General features: G+C 40.1%; 1 protein-coding gene across 9 annotated transcripts in view; it reads left to right on the top strand.

Moving 5' to 3' along the window:
• The first annotated feature begins 2,777 nt into the window (after nucleotides 1–2,777).
• Nucleotides 2,778–24,936, top strand: part of NUMB (NUMB endocytic adaptor protein) — a 108,141-nt gene continuing 85,982 nt past the window's right edge. For 2 of the 9 annotated variants that reach the window (XM_061611244.1, XM_061611247.1), the window contains exon 1: nucleotides 3,510–3,719. The gene's annotated coding sequence lies outside the window, so the exon portion shown is untranslated. Of the gene's footprint in view, nucleotides 2,880–3,336; nucleotides 3,359–3,509; nucleotides 3,917–24,936 lie in introns of those variants that run through there. The other 7 variants (XM_061611251.1, XM_061611241.1, XM_061611252.1 and 4 more) reach the window with 5 other exon arrangements.

The following is a 24,936-nucleotide window of genomic DNA, read 5'->3' as shown; positions in this document are numbered from 1 at the left end:
AGTCTTATATCTCAAAAATTTAGTCATTCTAGGCTTTCCCCCCTTAAAGATAAATCCTTCCAACCTTTTATTGCCAAATCTTAAACCATTTATCAAGCACTTCCACTGGTAGCACATAATATAAATATGTAAACCATGGTAAAATAATCATTTTAATTGCTGCTAAAAATGTAAATCTGCCTTCAAGTCAATTCCAACTTATGGTGACCCTATGAACAGGGATTTCATGAGGCTGAGAGGCAGTGGCTGGCCCAAGGTCACCCAGTGAGCTTCATGGCTATGTGGGGATTCGAACCCTATCGTAGTCCAACACCTTAACCACTACACCACACTGGCTCTCTTAATTGCTGCTATCCTACTAGAAAGAGATAGATTAAGCTTTCCCCATCTCGTAAGGTCCCGACAGATTGACTTCCAGAGTGGTTTATAATTTGCCTGAAAGGATTTGTTTGCATTTTTCGTTGTGATAGCACCTGAATATCTAAAGGATTTATTTGAAATAGGAATATTCAAACAAACCAAAATTTGTAATCCAACAACAAACCATGGCATCAGATCATGGTTTGTTGGAACTTCACAAAGAGTAGTTGTGTTCAGATAATCAAACAAACCATACTTTAATAAACTGTGGCTTAGCATTATATACACTATGAATAAGCTCTGAGGAATTCACTAACGCTTACATCTGAGTAAACATGAATAGCTCTGTGAAGTGTCCTCTGGTCTTTAGTCACCATAACAGCTGCTCTTCCTTTATTTCCCTTTCCTATTAACATATTTTTCACTACTGGAACATAATTGTTTTGCACATGAGGGTAGTCTTGTAACAGGTCACATCCACACCATACATTTAGAGCACTCTTGTACCACTTTCTGTCATAGCTTCCCTCAGAGAATCCTGGGAATTGTAGTTTACTCCTCCCAGTTCCCAGCCCCCTTTACAGTTCTCAGGATTCTTTATGGGAAGCCATGACCATTAAAGTGGTATGAGAGTGCTTCGAACATATGATGTCAATGTGACCATGGAATAGCTGTCAGTATTTGTAGAAAGCAAATGCGTATATTACATTCAGACATTCCTTGTGTCTGCAAATGTCTCTGGGTGGAATGTTTGACACATAAATAGTTCTAAGTCAAATGCTATATTTCAGAAACATTTTGAAAACTCACATCGTGCCTGACCTGGGGCTAGTTATATGTGTATTAAGAATACCAACAACAGGTTTTCAGTGACTGAATTGCCAAAGTTCTTTAGTGGTTTTAAATTCAGTCAGGCTATCTTACAGTTTTTCATTCACAAGTAATTGCTGCAGTCTGCCATAGGTCTTCTGGGCAATATTTAAATAAATGGAAGGCAAACATAATATAGAAGCTGTTTAAACAAACAGGAACAATTTGAGGAGGGATATACCTGAGGTCTCAGACAGCTTTCCTATACACAGTCTCTTTCAATGAACATAATATAAAAAAACCTGAGCTATGTAGTCCAAGATTCTGATTCTAATGGATGCCATCTACATGCCTAGAGAATAACTCATAAGCTGGGTATGGAAGTGAAAGCCACCCCTCTTACCTACTGATATGAAATAAGTTGCTTGTATCATATCACACAATCTTGTCTCCCTTCTTTTCATTTATGCTTTTCCTGTCCTCAAAGAAACTCCCAAAATTAATCATCCTCAATTACTATTATATTCACATGATTAGCATGCTGAAACCTCGTACTCATAAACCCAACTGCTGTAAAATATAGCTTTAATAATTAGTTTTTTACAGACCAGCACAATCCTATACATGGCTGTAGGATTGCATCCTTCAGGTTTGAGTCTTCTATAATGCAAAAGGTCTGTAATACTGTGCTTTAGGCAGCAATTTAAAGTACGCTTACCTGAAAATAAGTCACACTGGAATAAATGAGACTTGTTTCAAATAAACTTGTGTGTTTCACCTAAGAAGGACACAGACCTAGGTAGCACCCAGCTCTTCTGTTTTCAGAGATGGGAAATCAGCAATTGTTACACTTCTTGTTTGCAGCAGGCCTTGGTGCAACCTGATACTGCACAGCACCTGAAGAGCCTCATTTGAATGTCTGCTACCTCCTTCCTCCCTCATTAAATTTTAAGACTGTGACCAGATGCAGACTCAATGGCTTCAATATCAGTATTTTTTCTTCCCCGATCCATTGCTGTTTACCCTTTAGCCTGATCAAGAATTCTGAAGAACTCAAAAGCTTGCAGAGTATTTTGTGATATTGTGGTTGGCCTAATAAAGCTATTCCCCTAATATGGATTTTGGCATTTTCTTATGGGCCAATATGTCAGCCTTTACTTTTTATTAAATGAGTACATATATTCATCACTAACAACAGAAAAAAATAGTAACATGTCTTTATTAACAAATTAGCATTAAACCTGCTTATTTTATTTAAAAGTTCAAGGCAACCTTATTCCCTTTAATAGCAGATGTTCTTATGTTACCAAACTGCCAAAGTCCACCTTTCAGTTACTGAGAAAAAGCATTATTTTAGACAGCTGAAACAGATAATTCCCCCCTTGTGAATTTCACAATACAGATTAGTGCTGTTTTAATGGCCTGATGCTTCATAAACGTTACTCTCTTACCCAACTTTGACAAAAGTACAGTAATTTAGGATTGTCTCCAATGTTAGTCCTACTCAGAGTAGACCCATTGAAATTAATAGTCATGACTAACTTCGGTCCATTTTCAACGGATCTACTCTGAGTAGAACTTAGCTGGCTACAACCTATAAAAATTCAAACGGCACAGTCCCTTTTTGCTAGAAGTTCCAGGTTCTGAGAGAAATACAGAGGCATGAATTTACCTGCTTATGTCTAGAGAAAAGAAGGTGGATAGCGGAGGTAAGAGTACTGATAGACTGAGCTCTCTTTAAAACTCGTCATGGCGGAAAGGTTGGGGTTTCCTCGTGACTTTTTAATGCTCTTAGCTACAATAATAAAAGCAGTTCATCCCAACTGCAACTGCAACTTCAGCTAGGTGGTAGAAACGCTTTAGCTAGATATACTGTTTTCCACCTCAAAGCAGGCGGTTGCGCGGCTAGAAGATCACTGGTGTGAGAGACCTCTTAGCGCTGGGATTTTAGGAAAATACTGGGGAACCGATATGGGAGGTGGTATATTTTAAATATATAATCTTCCTTAAAGAAGAGTGTATTACCATGGGAAATATAATAAATACTAGAGGAATGATAAAAATCAGGAAACTGAATGAAACCAAACCGACAAAGCTTCCATCAGTGAAGAGTTAATTTCAGGTTAAGTGCATTCTATCTTTCTTTTGAACTGTGTCCCTCCCTACTGTGCAACCAAACCAAGCAGAGGTAAGAATTTATATTGGATTCTTTATCGGGAGGCGGAGACTGATTGATGGCATCTCCTCTGACCTATGGTGGCTGACGCTTCTGGAGTTGGACCAATAAATAAAAAGGAAAAAGTGGGGGGACGGCAATGCTTTGGTGTGAATCAAATACTCTGAAACCGAAAAGGAGGAGCGAGAGTGTGACAGGCGTAAATTTTCTCCAATGCTTATGAATAACTCCAGCGAAAGCGACCAATGCTTTGCGAGCCTTGAAGTGGGGAAGAAGAGTGTAGCGAAGGAGGCGGGAGTTGTTGTCAGGGAGTAGGAGGCAGCTCTGTTTGGCGGCTGAGGAGGAGCTGAAGGGAGGTGGCTGCGGGTAGCAGGTGAGGGCAGGCGGCCGGGCCCGGTAAACTGACCCGGGTGCGGCTTGGCCGACTGAAGTCCCCCTCGACTTGCGGCGAGATTGTCGGCAGGGAGAACGGAGTGATTTGTGGCAGAAGGCCCGAACCCCGGGGTGTGGGGCAAGAGGGTTTCTTGCCTCAGAAGCCGTGTGGTGAGCCTCAAAACGGGGAGGAAGGAGGTGGGTGGCCGTGCTCGAGGGGATTCGGTGGGAGAGGAAGGAAGGAACGAACGAGTGGGGGGGGGACAGCAAGTGGAGCATCCGGGAATGGTGGGAGGGAGTAGGTTCGCCTCTATGCGCCCGTGAGAGAGTGAAGCGGAGTGCAAGGGAAGGTGTAAGTGTGGGGTCTGTTTTGAGAGGGGGGGAGGGAAGGCTGGGCTGAGTCGGGTCCGGTGAGGTCTGAGTGCCAGAGGGGAGATGGGACGCCCAACGGGCCCGGTGGGCGTCTCTGCTCTCTTTTTATTAAAAAAAAAAAAGATCGGAGGGCGGTAGAGGCTGAACCTGGGCGAGGAGCAGCAGTGAATGGCCCAGGAATGCGGGCAGAAGAGCCCCGTAGAAGGAAAAGAGAGGCAGATAATGCAGGAAGGAGGAGGGAGAAGCAGAAGTGCCGCGCAAAGGTACCCGCACGCATACCCCGGAACGGAGGGTCCTCGGCTGGAGAAGCGGCTTGTCGCCACTTCCCGGTGGCAGGAGCGTCTGGGAATGGCTTCCCTTCTGGGCCCTGGCTACCCTTAGTCTAGTTAGGCATTTCTGAAGGAATGTTGAATGGCTTACTTTCCTCTGAGCTGCCCTACATTTCATGCTATTTCAGTACTGTTTGTCTGAATCCTTACTGTACAACCCAAGAGAGGGGGGCGGGAAAGAGCTGATAAGCTAATTGAGCAAAGTGCTGTCCCACCTATTTCTTATTTGGCTTTGTAGGAAACAGAAGTGATGTATGATTGGATTAAATCAGTGAGGTAAAACTTTAGAACATTTGGGGTTGGCTTTGGCAATGTGGATTATTTTGGTCTTTAAAGGAGAGCATCACTTCTGTTTTATATGGCTTTCTGTGATGGTTATGGGTGTACAAGTGAACATGTTTTTCAGAAAAGGATTAATATTAATGCAAATTCCATCAGTTTCTGAATGATAAAATACTAGATCTTGTGTGTAATGTTGCCAAATAATGGAACATACTTGAGACTCTTCAGATAGCTGCTAAAAAAAGTCTCTGCCTTTTTTCAGAGTAGTTGAGTTAATTTACATTTTATCATTTCTATGAGTGCTATTGTGAAAGGATGTATCTCCTTGGCGGGTAATGTCTTGCAGTAACTCTAATCCAGAATTCCTTTATCCATAATATTTATGTAACCTGTTTATTAATTTCTAAAGCTGTACAAGAGTTTCTGGTTGAATTTATTTGGTTTAATGTGTAGGTTGTCATGTTTTCCAAGTCCCTTCTCTGGTTTCCATTCAGCCCTCTAATATACAGCACTTATAAATATTTGCTTTTGATTGTAATAATAAAAAAAAACATTTTGTGGTCCCCAAATTATGTAAAATATATCTTTAGTATAAAAGATGGTTGGGAAGTAGAGTTCATACAGTTGAGCCATAATGGCATTTCCTTTTGGTTACTGTCTGCCACAAAAGTGTTCTTGTTAAGCATATTTTTGGCTTCCCTAATCCTTGACTTTTGTAATTAAAATCAAGATGGGTCTCTTAAGGCCCTCTGCTATTTAATGTTTGACATAGAAAAATAACACTGATCTGCACAGTTTTTCCTCTGGATTGTTGAAATGTTTTTCCATTCTTCCTCTTCTTGGCCTTTCTTTATGGAAACACTAAATTAATGACATCACAATCATGAGCAAAATAGAAACATAAATTGTCTGTTCCTTCTCAGTTCAATCGGATATCCTTGTCTTTTATCAAATAGTTAAAACTAACTTACTCTACAGATAAATGAGGGAGGGTAAAGAAGGAAAATCATTGTTACACAAGTTCTGTACAGTGACAAACTTAACAGGATGCATCGTGAACACTTTCTGTCACTGAAACGAGTCCTTGGCTGAACAGTTTACACTGTTTTAGTATAAAATGAATAACGACATGGAGAATAATTTCTATTGTGATCATCTTCCTGTATTTTATTTTGTCTAATCAGGTTAAATTCTTATTTCAGTAGTGTGTAATCATATATATTATGTGCACACACACCCTTTGTTGCCTGGGGCATCATTTGTGCAAACACTAGCCACTTTATTGCAACAATGTAATATTTGTTTAATTAAATTCAAGCTGCAATCTAACAAGGATTTTTGCACCCTTTTTAAATACTGACTTTGTCCAGCCTTGCAAATAAATTCACTAGCTAACAAAAATCTTTACTAACCAAACTTGGAAAAGCTTCCCTGCCTACTTAGCTGGAGGCAATTTCTACTGACAGATCGGGCAAGTGGCTATATGATGAGTCTATGAAGGGGATGAATTTTGATCAATGAGTAGAATACATGGTAACTTCTAAGTATAGGAGATTCTCATTCCTTGGAATTATTGCTTGGAAGAAATGACTTGCTAACATTGTCTTGTGCTCTGTTTAAAGCAGCCTGGTTGGAGAAAAAGAGTCCTTTATGCATATGACTGGTGCAGCAAATAATCAATTTGAAGCCTTTCTTGCAGAAGGTGTAAAGTTGAGGAAATTTGCCTCTCTGTTCTAGTTTTATAAATCTTAATGGATTTGTCTTTTAATCCAGAACTATTTTTGAAAATTTCATTTGCTCTAGGTTACTTTGGGACAGGGTATTGTCAGTTCCAGACCAATAAAATAGATTTCAGCAATCCAAATGTTTATTGGCTAAGATATTTTGAACTTGGACAAAAGATTAAAGTATTTCCAGATAACTTGGTTTTTCTTGGAAGAACAGTTTTATGACTCTGAATGAAAAACTTTCCCAAGTTTAGTCTTTTAATGGCTGATCTCTCTTGTTCCATACACTTGGGAGGCCTCAAAAGATACAAATGCTGTAATTAGTGTTGCATAGTGGTAGAATGCACACTGTGCCAGAATTCCTATATTGTATGCTAGTCTAAGCTTAGTGATGAATATAGTGAACTGTCTTTCTGGACTTCTAATATTCTGTACTCTGTAGCCCGCTTCAGAGGTTAACAGCTTGAAGAGGCAATATGGATGTAGCAGAGGTACATGTTTAGTCTCATCAACCCCAGGTGGTGCAACCGTCTGTCCCTTGTTTGAGGAGGATGAACTACGGCAGTAAGGAGTCTTTTGTATCTGTGGAGTCACCCTATGCAATGGAAAACCATGATCTTCCAAGGTTCTCAGTTGCATAGGGAGCCTCCACAAATGCAGATGTTCATCCTAATCATGAGACGTAGTGAGAGAGCTGTGTGACCTTGGGTGTGGAGCTAAATACATGACCTTGATGTTCCCATGTTGCCTCTTCAAAACAGTAATGCCTAATGAGGGCTTATTTTTGTGTCAATCTTTGCCCAATATCACCACTGACTTATTTTCTCAGCATGGCCAGGACCATGCAGTCATCATACCCCATCCTTGGGCATAGGTGGAGAGGGAGCACCCTCTCCTCTTGCCTCTGTCTAGATAGCCTCTGGCTTGAGAGACTGGTAGAGACCTGTTTCTTCCCAGCCAAGTCAAAGCCTGGTATTCTGTAGTTGCTACTGTTAAACAGTTTTGGAATCTGAGATCTGGCAGTGGATCCCAGTCTACCTTCTGCCCACCCCTAACTGAGATTTCTTTAAGGGTGCACAACAACGTAGTAATATAGTGTTACCTCTAATTTTACCTTTTGAGTGCAAGTGAGTACACACTGAGGCTTTAGCAAAGAGTTTAATTTGTCTTCTGAAATTATATTTTGCTACTCATGCAAGAATAATATAATCACAATTTTTGCAATATACAGTAGCGCTCCGCTTTTCGGTGGCCTGCTTTTTGGCGTTCCGCTAATACTGCAGTTTTCAATTAGAGTAAGGCCCCACTCATACAGCGCTTGTTTCACTTTTAAGGTGTTTTTTGGGTGTCGGGCACCATTTTATTGATGAAGTTCTGCTTTTCGGCAGGGGTCTGGAACGTAACCCGCCATATGAGTGGGGCCCTACTGTACGTTGACATAGAAGTTGTAAGCATTGTTTTCTGTAGTTCTATATTATAGTAAATTACAGTTATGCATGGAGGATAATCAAAAAGTCATTATACATCATTGATTATTTTATAAGTTGGAGCTCTTTCTTTAGACTTCTTTCAAGCCTCACTTTAAAATTTCCTGAGAAACATTTACTGGCTTGGCTTTTTTCTAGCTTGTGTCTCTTGTTTCTTGGAAAGAGCTGAACAAGTTCTTTGGAAAATCACTAAATCAACTGATTTTTCTCCCTCATGCAAACATGGTTAATATGCTTTTGACTTGAACTGACTTTTTGTAACAGGAATTTGTTCTGGGTGCTTTGTTCTGCTAGCATTGTAAAGCTTAAGAGTTATTACCTTTACACAGTTCTCTGGTAGAACGTTTTACTGATGGGCATCTATATATTTAATATCTTGACTTGCACTTTTTGATTGGTAATCTGCCTTTTATGGCAATTCTGCTAAATATCTTACATTGCTATCTGATATTGGTTCCTTTTGAATTGCAGTGAGGCTTATAGCATGAACATGTGTATGTTTGCTCAGAAGTGCATTGCATTGAATTTAATGAGACTTGACTACCAAGGAAGTGTGTATGTAGGAATGCAACATTCCTTTGTGTAGAGTAGAACAGGACCTTTATTCTAACCTAAGAAAGTACCTTCCCATGTGTATCTAACTTTGATTTGTGATCTGTCTAGCTGTGCTGTTGATTTCTGCCTTTGAAGAAACAGGATGTAAGAGATGAAGGAGCAGTCAATTGATAGAATGATGATTCAAGCTTTTCAGAAACATTTCTAGCCCTTTTAATTGGGATTTGATTTAGTCTTGGTCTTAAAGCTAAAAAAGTAAAGGTTAAATTTGTGCTGTATAAATATCCCAAGTTCTTCAATACTAAAAAGTAGTTGAGTTGAAATATTAGAGAGAAAAGTAATAATACACACTCAATGTGGTTTAAATATTAACAAATTCAGATCTGTACTTGGAAATTTATTGTACTTTCTTGATAACAAAACAACTCAAAAGCATACACTTTCTTGAACATTGTTTAAATGGTAAGAAACGTAAAAAGAGCTTCCTGAATCAGGCCAGTGGCCCATCTAGTCCAGCATCCTGTTCTCACAGTGGCCAACCAGATGCCCATGGGAAGCACACAAGAAAATAAATTGGGCACTGTCATACATTTTGATACATTTTGTTTTACCATAAGGGTAAGCCATAACAAAACCAACATATTCATATAAAATACAATTCAAGAACACTGCTTCCATAATATATAGTTTTAGCAAGCTTAAAGAGCTGTTCATAATACATATATGCATGCTTCCTGGGAATAATCACCTGAAAAAAGTTAATGGCAGTGTTTGAAACGGTTCAATTTGACAAAATCCATTAATACAGAACATTCTTCACAATTTTTTTCAACCCATGAGCCTGATATAAGGAAGCAGAACACGTAGAATTCATCACGTAGATCCCTGGCACTGACAGTGCAGATTCTAGAGAACATGGCTTCTATTTAGGAGGGTGATCTTGGTCATAGTAGAAAGCTAACTGGAAAGCAGCAGCTCAGTGCTCTGCTTGGTACATTACATTAAACCATAGTTAAAAACAGATGATGGTTTAATGTGAGTGTGCTGAAACATTCTTGTTCTGCTCCTCCCTTGCTGCTGCTGCACTGCTGGGAAACAAGTCTACAGTGACCTTGAGTGATAACCAAGATTTGTTCCTAGTTTACTTTGCATGGTTTGTTTGGATAGAAGCAAACCATGAGCACAAGGTCCCAAGTTAAACCCCTGGTGTCTTCAGGTAGGGTCAATAAAGATCTCTAACTGAAACCCGGATAGCCACTGCCATTCAGTGCAGATTGTAGACAATACTGAGCCAGGTGGACCAATAGCGTAACTCAGTATAAGGCAGCTTCCTATGTTCCTGGTTAAAACAACACAACAAGCGAGATTCTGACTTGTTTCTCAGTAGCACTGCAGCAGAATGAGGATGTCTCAGCAGTGTGACCAGGGCACTGTGCATTCTCATTATACCATAGATTATTTTTAACTATGGTTTAATTTGATGTGTGAACCAGGGCAGTGTATGCTTAGGAGCCTTTAGGAAAAGGTAGGAAATTAACTGTCCTGTTTTAAAAAATGTTTATTGCAATTTCAACACATCAAATATTAAACACACTATTTACAACAAAAATAAATCTGGGTGAACAATAAGACAATTAGATATATAGAAGTTATTAGTAATCAACACTGTAAATCTATAGATAGAATGTTTACAGCTGGTATAAGTCCACAACGGCTCTCTTACTGGCAGTTAAGTAGCTATATTGGGGATGGAGAAACCATAAAATGGCTTGTTGAGCTTTTGAAGATTTGATGTTTAAAAAGGAAACTATGAAGGTTTTTTCTTAAATATGTCTTACTATGTACTTTGAATTTACAAAGTGGTAATAATTTTAAGAAGAAATGGGAGGAAGTTGTGGGTAGAGAAATTTCTGAGCAAGAATGGCATAAAATTACAGCCAAGGGCCAGCAAAATCTCAATGTGTAAATATAAGAGAAAACTATTACAAATGGCTTTTCCAATGGTATCTGTCATTTCATAGGTTGAGTAAAATCTATATCAGTTGTGAAGATAAATGTTAGATGACTGGATCCACAAATGGAGATAGGAAGCATATTTGGTCTTCTCCTTTAATAATAAAATGCTGGGAATAAGTGACAAGATTAATCACATTAATCATTCATTGTTATACCTTTGGACACTTTAACAATATTATTGGGTTATTTAGATGAGCAAATTAAACATAAATAATTGTTATGGAGTTTAATAGTTGCTGCCAGTATGTTAGTTTGTTCGGCTGTTTTTGGACTACTATCGCCTATAGTTAAAATAATAGCTAATTAGTTTGGAAAGTGGCAGAAATGCACAAACTCACAGAGTGATGGAAGACAAAAGAGGGTGAATTTTAGAAGTAAATGTCACCTGTTGATTGAATAGATGAAAAATAGATATAACATGGCTATTATATGGTAAGAACACATTGTCAGAGCTGTATTGATTAATTGACTACAATTATGAATGCACTGAGATTTGGTATTAAAACTGTGATTAAGTCTGTGGTGCAGCTATGTTCTGAATACAATCCTGACCCCATCTCAAATAGGGTACTCTTGCATTACCAGCTTGCCTTTAGTCTTATTTACATGTACATGTGAACACAGTAAGTTACCATGGAAGAATGGTGTTGGGTATTCTTTAATCGAGAGGTGACTGCATGCCACAAGGGTTATTGCATTAGGTTAATGCCAAAACACTCTGACTTGGAGGTACCAATAAATTTCAAGATGAATGTGAATAAAATAGTATTCAAACAAAATGGTAGGCAGTGAGTTAAATAGCTTTGCAGCATGAAGTGCCAATTGCATCAGTACACAAATATAAAATTGTTAGTTACAAAATAAAACAACTATCTAACAAAATAATAGTCTATCCAATAATACACAGGCACTCAAATCCACATTACTTGTGCCAATAGTTTAAATTAAACGTGCAGATAAGGAAACAGAAATGGATGGTGAATGGAGAGTTGCAATGTGAGCCTGGATGTGCCAGGGGAAGCTCAAATGCAAATGGCTAGGCTTTGGACAGCGCGAGGAGAAAAAAGAACAGTGAGATTTAGGAAATTAGGCAGAAGCAAGGAGGAATAAAACACCACCTGTCCTCAGAGAGGGAATGAAGAGTTTTTGAGTTCCACTTTGACCTGTGAGAGAGAGGATGCAGTTGTAGACTGTGACTTTAGCAGTAGTTAAGTTCAACTCTATTTCTCTTTTCCACCTGAAGCCAAGGAAGCCGTACAGACCCTAAACCAGTGTCTGGCATCAGTGATGGACTGGATGAGGGTAAACAAGTTGAGATTAAACCCTGACAAAACAGAGGTACTCCTGGTCAGTCGGAGAGCAGATCAGGGAATAGGGGTTCAACCGGTACTGGATGGGGTCGCGCTCCCCCTGAAGTCTCAGGTTTGCAGTTTGGGTGTACTCCTGGACTCAGCTTTGAATTTGGAGGCCCAGATTGCTGCAGTATCCAGGAGCGCATTTGCCCAATTAAAACTGGTGCGCCAGCTGCGCCCGTTCCTGGACCTGCCTGATCTGACCAGGGTGATGCATGCCTTGGTTACATCCCGCTTAGACTATTGTAACGCACTCTACGTGGGGCTGCCTTTGAAGACTGTTCGGAAACTTAAATTGGTACAAAGAGCTGCAGCCAGAGTACTAACTGGGGCTGGTTACAGGGACCATACAACTCCCCTGTTACAACAGCTCCACTGGCTGCCAATTTGTTTCCGGTCGCAATTCAAAGTGCTGGTTTTGACCTACAAAGCCCTATACGGCTCAGGTCCAGACTATTTGACAGATCGTATCTCCCTACATGAACCTGCCCGGGATTTGAGATCTTTAGGTGAGGCCCTTCTTGTGTTCCCTACACCTTCGCAAGCACATTTGACGCAGACACGAGATAGGGCCTTTTTGGTGGTCCCCCCTAGGTTGTGGAACTCCCTCCCGAGTGAGGTACGATCAGCTCCCTCCTTGCCGTCTTTTCGGCGACAAGTAAAGACTGTTTTATTTCAGCGGGCATTTGGGACAGAGAACGACCAGGATTAATGTCTTATAGGCTTGGTGATCATATTATATGATTTTATTATTTTAAATTGTTCGCTGTTTTAACTTTTATCTTATAGTTTTTAATTTTCCCTTATAGTTTAATTCTTTTTTAATAATATACTCTGTATGTTTTAATGATGTTGTTTTTAGTTGTAAGCTGCTCTGAGTCCTATTGGAAAAGGGCGGGGTAAAAATAAAGTTTTATTATTATTATTAAGTGTGAATTTTTTTGGTGGCTTGTTCCCTCTGAAACAGACAGTTGGCAAGCTTGCACTCTTTTTTGAGAGTTCAGGCAGTGGTGGGGTGGCCAAAGATAGGCAAGCTTTCATATTCATCCTTGAGCTAAGTCCTCTGACCATTCCAATGTGGTTCCAAAAATAGAAAGAGCTCCCTTTAAGGGTGATCACTAAGCACCTCCTAAAAGCACCAGCATAATAGCAAAACATGGTAGAGGAGTAAGGGAATGGATCTAGCTGAAGGTGGAGAGGTCTGCTTTTGTAAGCATCCACAGAGATTGAGCTGGCTTGAAAAAGTGTAGACTATGGAGTAATCTCATGGGAGAAAGAGTGAACAGTTTCAGGGTCTGAGGAGTGCCTAGTTTAGGAAAGAAGCTTCCTGATGGGTGTTGGCCTTTGACATACATGATAATTTTATTTGGAGACAAAGCTGGATGGAAGGCTGCTGAATGATAAAGGGCACAGGTAGTGCTGGGTAGTGGGATATGAAAGTAATAATAAATGTTTCCTCATTGAAGGGTGGTCATAAGGGTTTTTCTAGAAAATCAGGACACTTATCCAGATGACCAAAGTGACCCATGTGGGAAGGGGTGTTGGTATCCTAGGGAATTACTTGTGGAAGATGCTTGCTTGGCAATAAGGCTTTTATTCACACTAGGGTTAATTTGTCAAATAGATGGATATACTTTCATTAGATATGACAAAGTTGCCTAAGGTCAATTAAATTTCTGTATGTTTACCATACTCCAGCATTAAGCAAGTCATTCGGCTGAAGCAAATGCTGCTTCCTGTATTATTTTGCAGTGCCACTGCACTCATTGCACAGAGCAAACCAATGTGGTCACATAGTTCTGGGGCATGTGCAGAGTTCCAACTGAACTAAGCTTCTTGGTAATACTAGTTCTGGAAAAGGTATGGAAAAGAGCTACTCAAAAGATCAAGGGTCAGTTCATGTTGCTAATAAGGAAATAAAAAGAAGTAGGGGTTGCTCAGTTAAGGACAAAAGATAAGGGGCTTAATGATAATTATGAATGGTGTGGAAAATGAATAGAACAATATCTCAAGAATAGCACTTTGGATCATTCAGTAACACTGATTGCAAGTTTTCAAGACAAACAAGAAGAAATCCTTTTTTATGCTGTGCATAATCAATTTAGGGAATTGGCTGTTATAACCATGCCGTGATGGCTTCTTGTACAAAGGATTAGACAAATTTATAGGTCAAAAGTTTGTAGCTGCCCTAGAAAGGAAGTTATGAAGCAAAATGTGCAGATATTCTTCAAAGCAGTTTCTGTGAAATGAGTCATCCTGGCTGCTCTTGCCTGTCAGTGTTTTTTAGCCAATGAGCAAAGTCTGACCTGTGATTGATAAGTGAGCTATTTTGACACGACACAGCAGGAATCCCTGGGGTTCTAAAGAGCTCCACCTTTTAGTGCACTTTTCCTGTTTCTGTCTTATTATCTAGTAGTCATTGGAATCTCCATAGTTTGCTCTTCCTTTTTTTCTGATAACCTGGATTCATCTTTCCTATGGAGGGTACATTTGAGATCAGACTCCCTAATATTTTCTGCAAATACTAATACACATTAGTGTGGGTGGATGTTAGAGTCCCATCACCAAATGGTAAACTCGCTGAGTTGGTGAGGCTTATTTAACATCGACATGAAATTGAGTCTTCAGTATTATTGGCCCAGTTCTCTGGAATGTTCCACCAACAGAGATTCAGCAGGTGTCCTCTGTTTTAATGTGTAAATGCCAGCTGAAAACCTTTCTGTTCTGCCAAGCTTATGCAGGCAATTACAAAGATGTATTTTTCCAGTATTTGACCTTTGTTTTTACTGTATTTTTTTTACTGTATGGTTTTCACTCATTGTAAACTGCTTTGATGTTTTTTTAAATGAAACAGCAGTATACAGATATTTATAAATAAATAAAAATAAATGCAAAATGTGAAAAGTTTGCAAAGAGACTTAGACATGTCTCCTGCTCTGCAAGAACTGATGTCTAGTCCCTCATTAAGAAAAACAAAACCCAGGAGAGGAAAACCTCAAATAAGAAGCAGCAAACAGTGTCGATATCAGCTGTTTAGATAATCATTTAAGCCTGATGCATTTTGGGTCAGCAGGAGCCTTTCTCAAGGGCGGCAATCTTGAAAACCTTGACAATGACTTCTTTTGGAATATCCTAGCAAAGAACAGGCAGATTTCCTACTAATTCATTAAGAATTCACTGTTTAGTGTTATGTCACATCCCCATGGGAGTCATTTTGTGACCGGAGCCCTTGGCACTCTCAAGACTTGAAATTTGCCCACTGGTCCAAATAGGTTGGTGACCCCTGTAGTACAGCAGTCAGTGACTTGCAGTGTCTGTACTGTAGCTTACCTATAAACTGCACCTCTGGGGCATCAACTGGATGGGAATTAGTGCAAGTAAAGTGTGATACACAGTTATGTTACTGAAAGCTTTAGCTGGATGTAATAACTTGGTATACTTAAAAAGCAATTCTGGGAACAGTGTTTCTTCTGTCTTCCCATGTTCTGTGCAAATTAAGTTCCTGTTGTAAACAAAATAAAGAAGGGGAACACAATAGTTATATGAGCTTAAATAACTTCCTTAGCATGCTATGTTGATAAAATAAGAGTTACTGTAATTACACAGGTGGGTACATTTTGCTAAGACCCAAGAAGTTTATGGAAACCATATCAAACCTACTGTTTTGGTCTCAGAATGAAACCTAGTATATGCATACAGAGTAAGTTCCTAATTTCGGGGCAGATGATGAGGTATATACATTGGAAGTGATGCAAATGAATAAAGTAAAGAAGCAAGTTAACTTGCAGTGCTCCTGACATGGTTAGCCACAGTAATACATTTGTTCAGCAGGCATGTTCGATCAGGAAAACTGAAACTTTGGCTTGGATAAAATGAATTGTGGTGATATGAAGTGATAACTAGTTACCATTATTGTAACATAAGCAGGGTAATACAATTCAGGTTCTAGAGAGAACTGTACTGAGTAGTAGAATTTTGTGCCCTGTCTCTCTGTTATTAAATTAGAGTGCTACAATTTTTGATGCAGTAGGAGTGTTGAGGACAAATGTGTTGACATGTAGGAACAATAGCTTGTGAAAGGAATGTGCTAGCTGATTAATATAGTACTGGCCCAGCTGTAGTAAATTAGGATAATGAAATCACTTAAATATTTCAAGGTATGGGAACAGGTAGGCAATTTAGCCAGACTGACAAGGTTTTAAAATATAAGAATATATAGATTGTAGGCAGCAGGGCTGTGGAGTCAGAGTCGTAGAGTCGGAGTTGGGAGCAATTTTTGGGTGGAGTTGGAGTTGGTAGAAATGTACCGATTCTGATTCCTTCATAAATGGCAAATGTATATTAACTAGTAATAACAAATTTACTGTAGTAAAATGGTAGTGCAAGGCATTTCATCACCACCACGTGAATCCAGAGCTTGGAAAAGTTACTTTCTTAAACTACAACTGCCATCAGTCCCAGGGATTGGGCTCGTGGGAGTTGTAGTTCAAAAAAGTAACTTTTCCAAGCTCTGGATTCACGTGGTGGTGATGAAATGCCTTGCGCTACCATTTTACTACAGTAAATGTGTTATTACTAGTTAATATACATCTGCCATTTATGAAGGAGTCGGAGTTGGACAGTAGAAAAATAGAGGAGTCGGAGTCGAAGGTCTGGCGTACCGACTCCACAGCCCTGGTAGGCAGTTCAATGATGTGATCTATTGATTGCTTTAATCCTTCTTCACACCACAATTTGATGTTTAAGACCCTGATTAGTAAATTAACATTATATCACAGTTCCCATTTTGGACGTTACAGCTGACTACGTTTTAATTAAACCGGTACGTGAGTACTTGGGGGAGAGTATTTATTTATTTATTATTTATTTAATTAAGCTTATATACCGCCCGACTAGCAACAGCTCTCTGGGTGGTGAACATTAAAAATACAATAAAAATAACACAAAACTGTACACAAAACTGTACAGTCTAAAATCAAAATATAATAATTTAGAATTAACAGGAATAGTGCAAGGAGTGAGCGTGTGGCTTCATTGCTCATTCCTAGCTATGAAGTTGTGATATAGCAAGCAGAGAATTGAGCATTTGAGCAGGACCTATGTATATCAACTCTGTTGATCATAATGGCACTTAGGGATACAGGAATAGACATGACATCTGGCATCCTGAGAATTTCCACATAAGTGTTTGCCTGCAGCAAATCTGGTTGCAGCATCAGTTACACAAGCATTGTTTTGGGGAAAGAAATAAGAAAATGCTACTAGAGATTCATAGGAAATAGTCCAGGAAGAAAAATCTCTTGCAGAAAGATAGGTAGGTCTACATATTTTTTGTCAATGAGGTTTTTGATCTTGAATTTCAGTCTCACATCATTTGTACTTTTTTACTTTAGTAGTTCTGTAGATGCCTTTTTTTGCAGAGTTTCTTAGAGAGGCAGGGAACTACTACTCCATCATCAATGTGGGAAATAATACATTCAAAATCTAGCCTGTAAACACCCCCCCGCCCATACTAAATTGTGGAGAGAAGCACAAGCTGCCCTATGTAGAAATTTTAGGATCTTCACAAACCTGGGAACCTAAGTGGCAATACTAGTATACTGTGTGAAATTAATCTGGTTCTCTTTTTGGTAGAGGTGGATCATAAATCATACTGATAGCAGTTAGCCAGAAATAGCTGGGACTGTTGCCCTTTGGACCTTCTATCTTTTACAGTGTTCATTCTTGTTTGGCTAATTCTTGGCTTCCAAAGTCCATACAAACCTGAGGGGATGAAGTGGGGAAAGGAATTGTGGCATTCAAAACTGTACAATAGAAAATTACTGTAATTGTATGCTAGTGATAGGATGTGAATGCAGCATGTCTAAGGGAAAAATGAGGTACATTGTCTTAAAACTTTGTCTTAATACAATTAAAAATTATGATCTTGATCACCACAGATTCATTTGCTGGTGCAATTCAAAGTAAAACTGCTATCCTTTGAAGCACCTTATAAAAAAGGGCAATTTTTTGGATTTCTTCTCTCCGGGTTAAGGACAGATTTCTGATTCATTTGAATACTATGTACACCAGCCTTCCCCACCCTGTTGCCCTCTAGATGTTTTGGACTAAAATTCCCATCATCACTGACCATTGGCCATGCTGGCTGAGGTTAATGGGAGATGGGAGTCCCAACAGCATCTGGAAGGCTAGTGTTTAGTTTCTCTTCTCACAACAATGTGGGCACACATCCAAAGTCTAAATAGGGGGCATTTACAGCAAAATCCTGATGAAGTCTATAGCAACTAGGAACATTTTGGGAACTAGAAGGGACTGATGGCACAAAAGTACATATTATAATATAAGATGAGATGTGTTTATAGAAAAGCTTCACATAATTTAAGAAGTACGTTGATGAAAGCAACATCATTCATTTTTAAGTTCAGTGAGGCCTTTAGTTTAAAAGACCTCATACGAGTGATGTACTATGGACAGGAGATGAACAATGAGGACTTGAAAATTTTGCCCATGTTTAGCCTGGTTATATTCATTTCATTGTTTTCTTTAGAACAGGCAATATGCTTAAGAGCAAACAATTTTCCTGCAGAGAAAGGTTACACATTTGGGGCTTTTTAGTTTAGAGAAAATGTGAATAAGAGGGGACATGATAGAGGTATAGAAAATTATGCATGGTGTGGAGAAAACTGATATAGTACTAAAACGCTGGGACAGACAAAAGAAAGTACTTCACACAGAGCATAGTTAAACTATGCAGTTTGCTTCCACAAGAGGTAGTGATGACCACCAACTTGGATGGTTTTAAAAGAGGATTAGACAAACTCTTGGAGCTATCAGTCAGTACCAGCCATGGTAGCTGTGCTCTGCCTTTGCTCTTGGAGGCAGCATGCCTCTGAATATTAGCTGCTGGGATTCAAAAGTGCTGTTGCACTTGAGTCCCTCCTGCTTGTGAGCATCCCATAGGCATTTGATTAGCTACTGTGAGAACAGAATGCTGGACTATTTGGGCAATTGGTCTGATCTGGCAGGGCTCTTCTTATATTTTTCCTCTTGAACAGTGTGTGTTTGTAATGAACTCTCCTTCTTTTATGTAGTAGCTTTGGGGAATATGGGGCATGGTCCCACTTTCAGGGCACAGAATTGGATGACTGTACGTATAGAGTTTGTGTGCTGGGGAAAAACTATTAAAATATTCATTTTTTCTAGGTACAGTGCCATGCAAAAGTAATCATACCCCTGACCAATGCTCATATATTACTGAATTACAAATGGTACATTGTAATTTTGTTTTGCATGATATTTTATTTTGAAACATTGAAACTCAAAATCAATTATTGTGAGGTGACATTGGTTTTATGTTCGGAAATGTTTGTAAGACATAAAAAACTGAAACATGTTGCTTGTATTAGTATTCAACCCCCACACATTAATATTTGGTAGAGCCACCTTTCGCTGCAATAACAGCTTTAAGTCTTCTGGGGTAGGTATGTACCAGCTTTGCACACAAAATTGGAGGGATTTTGGCCCATTTTTCTTGGCAGATTCGCTCCAGTCATACAGGTTGGTTGGACGTTGGTTGTGGACCACATTATTCAAAGAGTGCCACAGATTCTCAATAGGATTGAGATCGGGTCTGTAGGACATTCACCCTTTTGTTCTTGAGCCAGTCCAGTGTTGCTTTGGTCTTGTGCTTGGTCCTGCTGAAAAGTGAATTTCCTCTCGTGGTTTAGTTTTTTAGTGGACTGAAGCAGGTTCTCCTGCAGTATTTCCCTGTATTTTGTTCCATTCATTCTTCCTTTGATTTTAATAAGATGCCCAGTCCCTGCTGATGAGAAGCATCTCCACAGCATGATGCTGCCACCACCATGCTTCACTGTAGGGATGGTGTGTCTTGAGGCATGGGCTCATGAGGTTTGTGCCACACAAAGCGCTTTGAGGTTTGACCAAAAAGCTCTATCTTGATCTCATGTAACCATAAAACCTTTCCCCACATCGCAGCTGGGGAACTCTTATGCTTTCTGGCAAACTGCAGACGTGCTTTCAGATTGTTTTTTCTGAGTAACGGCTTCTTTCTTGCCACCCTCCCATACAGGCCAGTGTTATGCAGACCTCTTGATATGGCTGACTGGTGCACCACTACTCCACTCTCAGCCACTGAACTCTGTAGCTCCTTCAAAGTGATTGTTGGCCTCTGTGGCTTCTCTCATAAGTCTCCTTGTTCAAGTGCTGAGTTTTGAGGGACGGCCTTTTCTTGGCAGTGCCTGGGTGGTGTGATGCAGCTTCCACTTCCTGATTATTGATCCAACTGTGCTCACTGGGATATTCAAACACTTGAATATTATTTTGTACCCTTTTCCTAATCTATGCATTTGTATTACATTATCTCTCACTTCTGTAGAATGCTCTTTGGTCTTCATTTTCCTTCAGATCCACAGCCTGACCAATGAACCTTCAGCAGTGGGGGTTTTGTCCTGACACTGTGACAGCAACTTTAGTGGTTCACAGGTGGAGGCCAATGGTAAGGTAATTGTGTCTTCGATAGGGCAATTTCTTTCATCTGTGTAACCTGGGAGCTTCCACAGCACAAGGGCTGAATACTTATGCAAGCAACATGTTTCAGTTTTTTATGTTTCTTACAAACATTTCCCAACATAAAACCAATGTCACCTTACGATAATTGATTTTGAGTTTCAGTGTTTCAAAGTAAAATATCATACAGAATGAAATTACAATGTACCATTTGTAATTCAGTAATGTGAGAGCATTGGTTTGGGGTCTGATTACTTTTGCAAGGCTCTGTATGTACATTCTTTCTTTTCTTAGTACAAACGAAATGTTTAAGAATTCATAGCCAACTTGTAGATAACCATTTGTATGAACGCTGTGTGTAAGGTTTTCCTTTCTAATTTTCAGGAAGGTACAACTAGCAACCTTGTGCTTCTCTTTGAGTACAGAATTCAGATGATTGCATACCAGGCCAGCAATCTTCCAGTTCCTAAATGTGGGAAAGCTGTTGTTTGGAGGCATTGCTGGAGGGTTCTGTTTCCTGTTGAAATACTGCTGCAGCCTTTGAATTTGGAAAGGAGCAATTGCAGCCTGAAGCAAAGCCTTATAAAAATGCAGACAGCTAGCACACCTAGTGGCAACAACCCCCTCTGTCTTCTGAAAACATGTGATTAGGTGGAAACTGCATGATGGGCAGGGTAATGGAGTAGGTGATTTGAACAGGGGATGGCTTGCAAAACTTCAATTTTATTTGTAAGGGTGAACTACTGATTCTGAAGAAAAACACTAATTGATATGAAAGCCGTTAGTGAGAGTGCCATAAAGCACCCAGATTTTTCCAAGAAACTTTCTGACAAAATATTTCCTGATAGGAATACATTTTATACTTAAATGACCCACATTTTTCAGTCAAGGAGTGTATATTAAAGCTAGCATTGTTGGCACCAAACAGTAACATCTGAGTGTGGTGCGCTTTATTTAGAATATGGAAGTGATACAATCTGTACAGAGACCAGAAAGCTTTCATTCTTTTACTGAAGGATATATGTGTGGCATGGTGGTGGTGAAAAGTTGGGAATGCAAGGATTTATTTACGTCTCTAAAACATGGATCTTAATGATAGCTAGTCAGCGCTCACAGAAAAACTTGCCAAGTATCAGGTTAACTTGGGCGCAACAGCATAGGCAAAACATTGCACATAAATATTTTCATTTACAGGCTCTGTAAAAACTGTTTGATAGACTTCAAATCTTTTTCTTCAACAAGTGCTGTGGCATCGGGCAGAGTGGTACTGGGCAGTGAAAATATTCCAGTGCTTTATTTTTCTGCAGAAAAGCTTTCATTTGGTAAGTTCATTAGTAACGATGATTGGATGAAAATTGCAAATACAATATTAGATCGTCTTGGCAGTGTTTAGCATGTTTACTAACTACAAGTAAAATAAACATGCTAAATTAGATCACTCTCTAGGGCTGGGATAGCCAACATGGTGCTCTACCCAATTTTTTGTTTTTTACTGGACTGCAACTCCCATCAGCTCCAGCCAGAACAACTAATGGTCAGGGATGATGGGAGTTGTAGTCCAACAACATCTGGAGGTTACCACATTGACTATTGCTGCTCTAGGGCATCAAAAAATATTCTGTTGCAAATTACCTTATTTTGCATAGGAAAATTTTCCAGTTCAAGATTTACAGGAAAACAAACATCAGTTTCACCAAGTACATGATGGGGCAGTGAGCTGTATGAGACTGTAGGGTCTGGTGTTGTCTATGAACTTGAGTACCTTACTGTTCACCCCTGACTCCAAACACTTATGAAGAACAAAATGGAAATGGATTGCTTTCAAGTCGATCCCGACTTATGGCGACCCTATGAATAGGGTTTTCATGGTAAACGGTATTCAGAGGGGTTTTACCATTGCCTTCCTCTGAGGCTGAGAGGCAGTGACTGGCCCAAGGTCACCCAGTGAGCTTCATGGCTATGTGGGGATTCGAACCCTGCTCTCCCAGGTCATAGTCCAACACTCTAACCACTACGCCACACTGGGTCTCTATGAAGAACAGCTCCTGTCCAAATGCAGGATTCAGTAATTTACCTTCTGCCATTTTGAGAATTCCTTGTTACGGTTACCGTCTCTGGCTTTAAATCTGTGAACTTGAGTGTGCTTGCCAACAAATCTTAAAGGTGACCTAGTGCCAGCCTGAAATGCTTGATTTTATCAGTTTTGGAGGTTACCATCATGGACCTACCAGCTTGTGAACATTTAGTGATGTCAGTTTTACTTCAGTTTGGGAAAATTAAGTTTCTTGTGTTTAACCTATATGTGCCCCTCTGGCTGAAAAGGTAACAGATACATTGTCAGCTGTGGAAAATTACTTTTTAACTCAGACTTCTTTGGTGCCTTCAGCCTTCATTATAGTGGGTGGTGATTTTAACGCTAGAATGGGCATCAACGATCTAGCACTTCAAGGTTCTAAAATACTGGACTCTAAGGATGTTTCTGTCAGTGTATCAGGGCCTACTTGGCACAGTTTTCACAAAAACAGACTAACTATTCTTAATGGCTCAGGCTTTAAAGATCATTGTGGTGAATTATACAATTACAAGATTGGCTGTATACTATAGCCAGCATGGATTTTTCACATTCCGCAATGTTAAATTGAAAATACCCTCCATGCCATTCTGTAGCTTCCCATAAGCTCATTTCAAAACAATACCTTACAAAGCTTATAGTCCTGAACTCAGAAACGCTTTGTTAATAACCCTCTAAGTTTTCATGGCAATACACAAAACAGTTAGAGAACTGAGAGTTCAAAGTGTAAAACACAGGGCTGTGGAGTCGGTACGCCAAACCTTCGACTCCAACTCCTCTGTTTTTCTACTCTCCGACTCCACCCAAAATTGCTTCCAACTCCACAGCCCTGGAAAGGGCTGTAAATGTCTTTTTAAATTGGAAGCTCTCATAGGAGCATTTTTATCGCTGCCTGAATATGCGCTGATCTTGGCATCACAGCATTTGTCTTCATCTGGGTCCTGACACACAAAACATTTTTCATCTTGAGTTATGGTGAAATGCTCAACTACAGCTGACTTCACGGGAAACTTCTTTGACATTTTGAATTTATATTTTAAAAAATTTGTCAATCAAAATTTATTTTGAAGTCGGAGTCGGTACATTTCTACCGACTCCACCCAAAATTGCTTCTGACTCCAACTCCACGAGTCCGACTCCACAGCCCTGGTAAAACAAGAGGGAAAAATCCAGACTCCTGTTGGACTTTTTTCTGTCGGTGGTCTCATAATTTGATGAAATTAATTAAAAATCAGCCATGTTCACAGAGTACCTGTAATCCTATTACTGACCTTGCCCCATATTCTGGCCATCATCTTCTGCAGGTTAAAAGTAAAATCTCTCCCCTCCCCTTCTTCCCTACCCCTCCCCTTGCTCCCCTTCTCTCCTCCCCCCCCTCTGCTTTTTCCCCAGGTTAGTTTTACCTATCCTAAGCATGATTGTACTTGAGTAAATCCCACTGAACTGAAAAAGCATGCAGATGCTCAAACTTGCCCTCTCCTCCTCCTCCCTCCTATCCCCTCACTTTTGCTCCTGCCACTCCCCTCTCCCTCCTTACACTCCCTTCCTTCTTCCCTCTCCTGTTCTCTCCCCCTCCTCTGTGGTCAGTTTTACCTATTCTAAGCATGATTTCATAGGAGTAAATCCCACAGAACTCAATAAGCATGCAAATCCTGTACAATCATAATGCCGTTGTATAACTCTATGGTGCGGCCGCATTTGGAATACTGTGTACAGTTCTGGTCGCCTCATCTCAAAAAGGATATTATAGAGTTGGAAAAGGTTCAGAAGAGGGCAACCAGAATGATCAAGGGGATGGAGCGACTCCCTTACGAGAAAAGGTTGCAGCATTTGGGGCTTTTTAGTTTAGAGAAAAGGCGAGTCAGAGAAGACATGATAGAAGTGTATAAAATTATGCATGGCATTGAGAAAGTGGATAGAGAAAAGTTCTTCTCCCTCTCTCATAATACTAGAACTCGTGGACATTCAAAGAAGCTGAATGTTGGAAGATTCAGGACAGACAAAAGGAAGTAATTCTTTACTCAGTGCATAGTTAAACTATGGAATTTGCTCCCACAAGATGCAGTAATGGCCACCAGCTTGGATGGCTTTAAAAGAAGATTAGACCAATTCATGGAGGACAGGGCTATCAATGGCTACTAGCCGTGATGGCTGTGCTCTGCCACCCTAGTCAGAGGCAGCATGCTTCTGAAAACCAGTTGCCGGAAGCCTCAGGAGGGGAGAGTGTTCTTGCACTCGGGTCCTGCTTGCGGGCTTCCCCCAGGCACCTGGTTGGCCACTGAGAACAGGATGCTGGACTAGATGGGCCACTGGCCTGATCCAGCAGGCTCTTCTTATGTTCTTATGTTCTTAAATGATCAGACCTGCCTCCCCCTTCCCCTCTCCTCTCCCTCCTCCATTCTTCCTCCCCTCCCCTCTTCCTTCTTCCTTCTCCCCTGCCCACTCTAGCCTTCCCTCTTCTCCTCCCCCATGGTCAGTTTCACCTGTCCTAAGCAGGATTG

Source organism: Rhineura floridana, chromosome 2 (genome assembly GCF_030035675.1).
Source record: "Rhineura floridana isolate rRhiFlo1 chromosome 2, rRhiFlo1.hap2, whole genome shotgun sequence".
Taxonomy (NCBI): Eukaryota; Metazoa; Chordata; class Lepidosauria; order Squamata; family Rhineuridae; genus Rhineura; species Rhineura floridana.
Note: the sequence above shows the minus strand (reverse complement) of the source record. Positions and strands in the feature narration are given on the sequence as shown.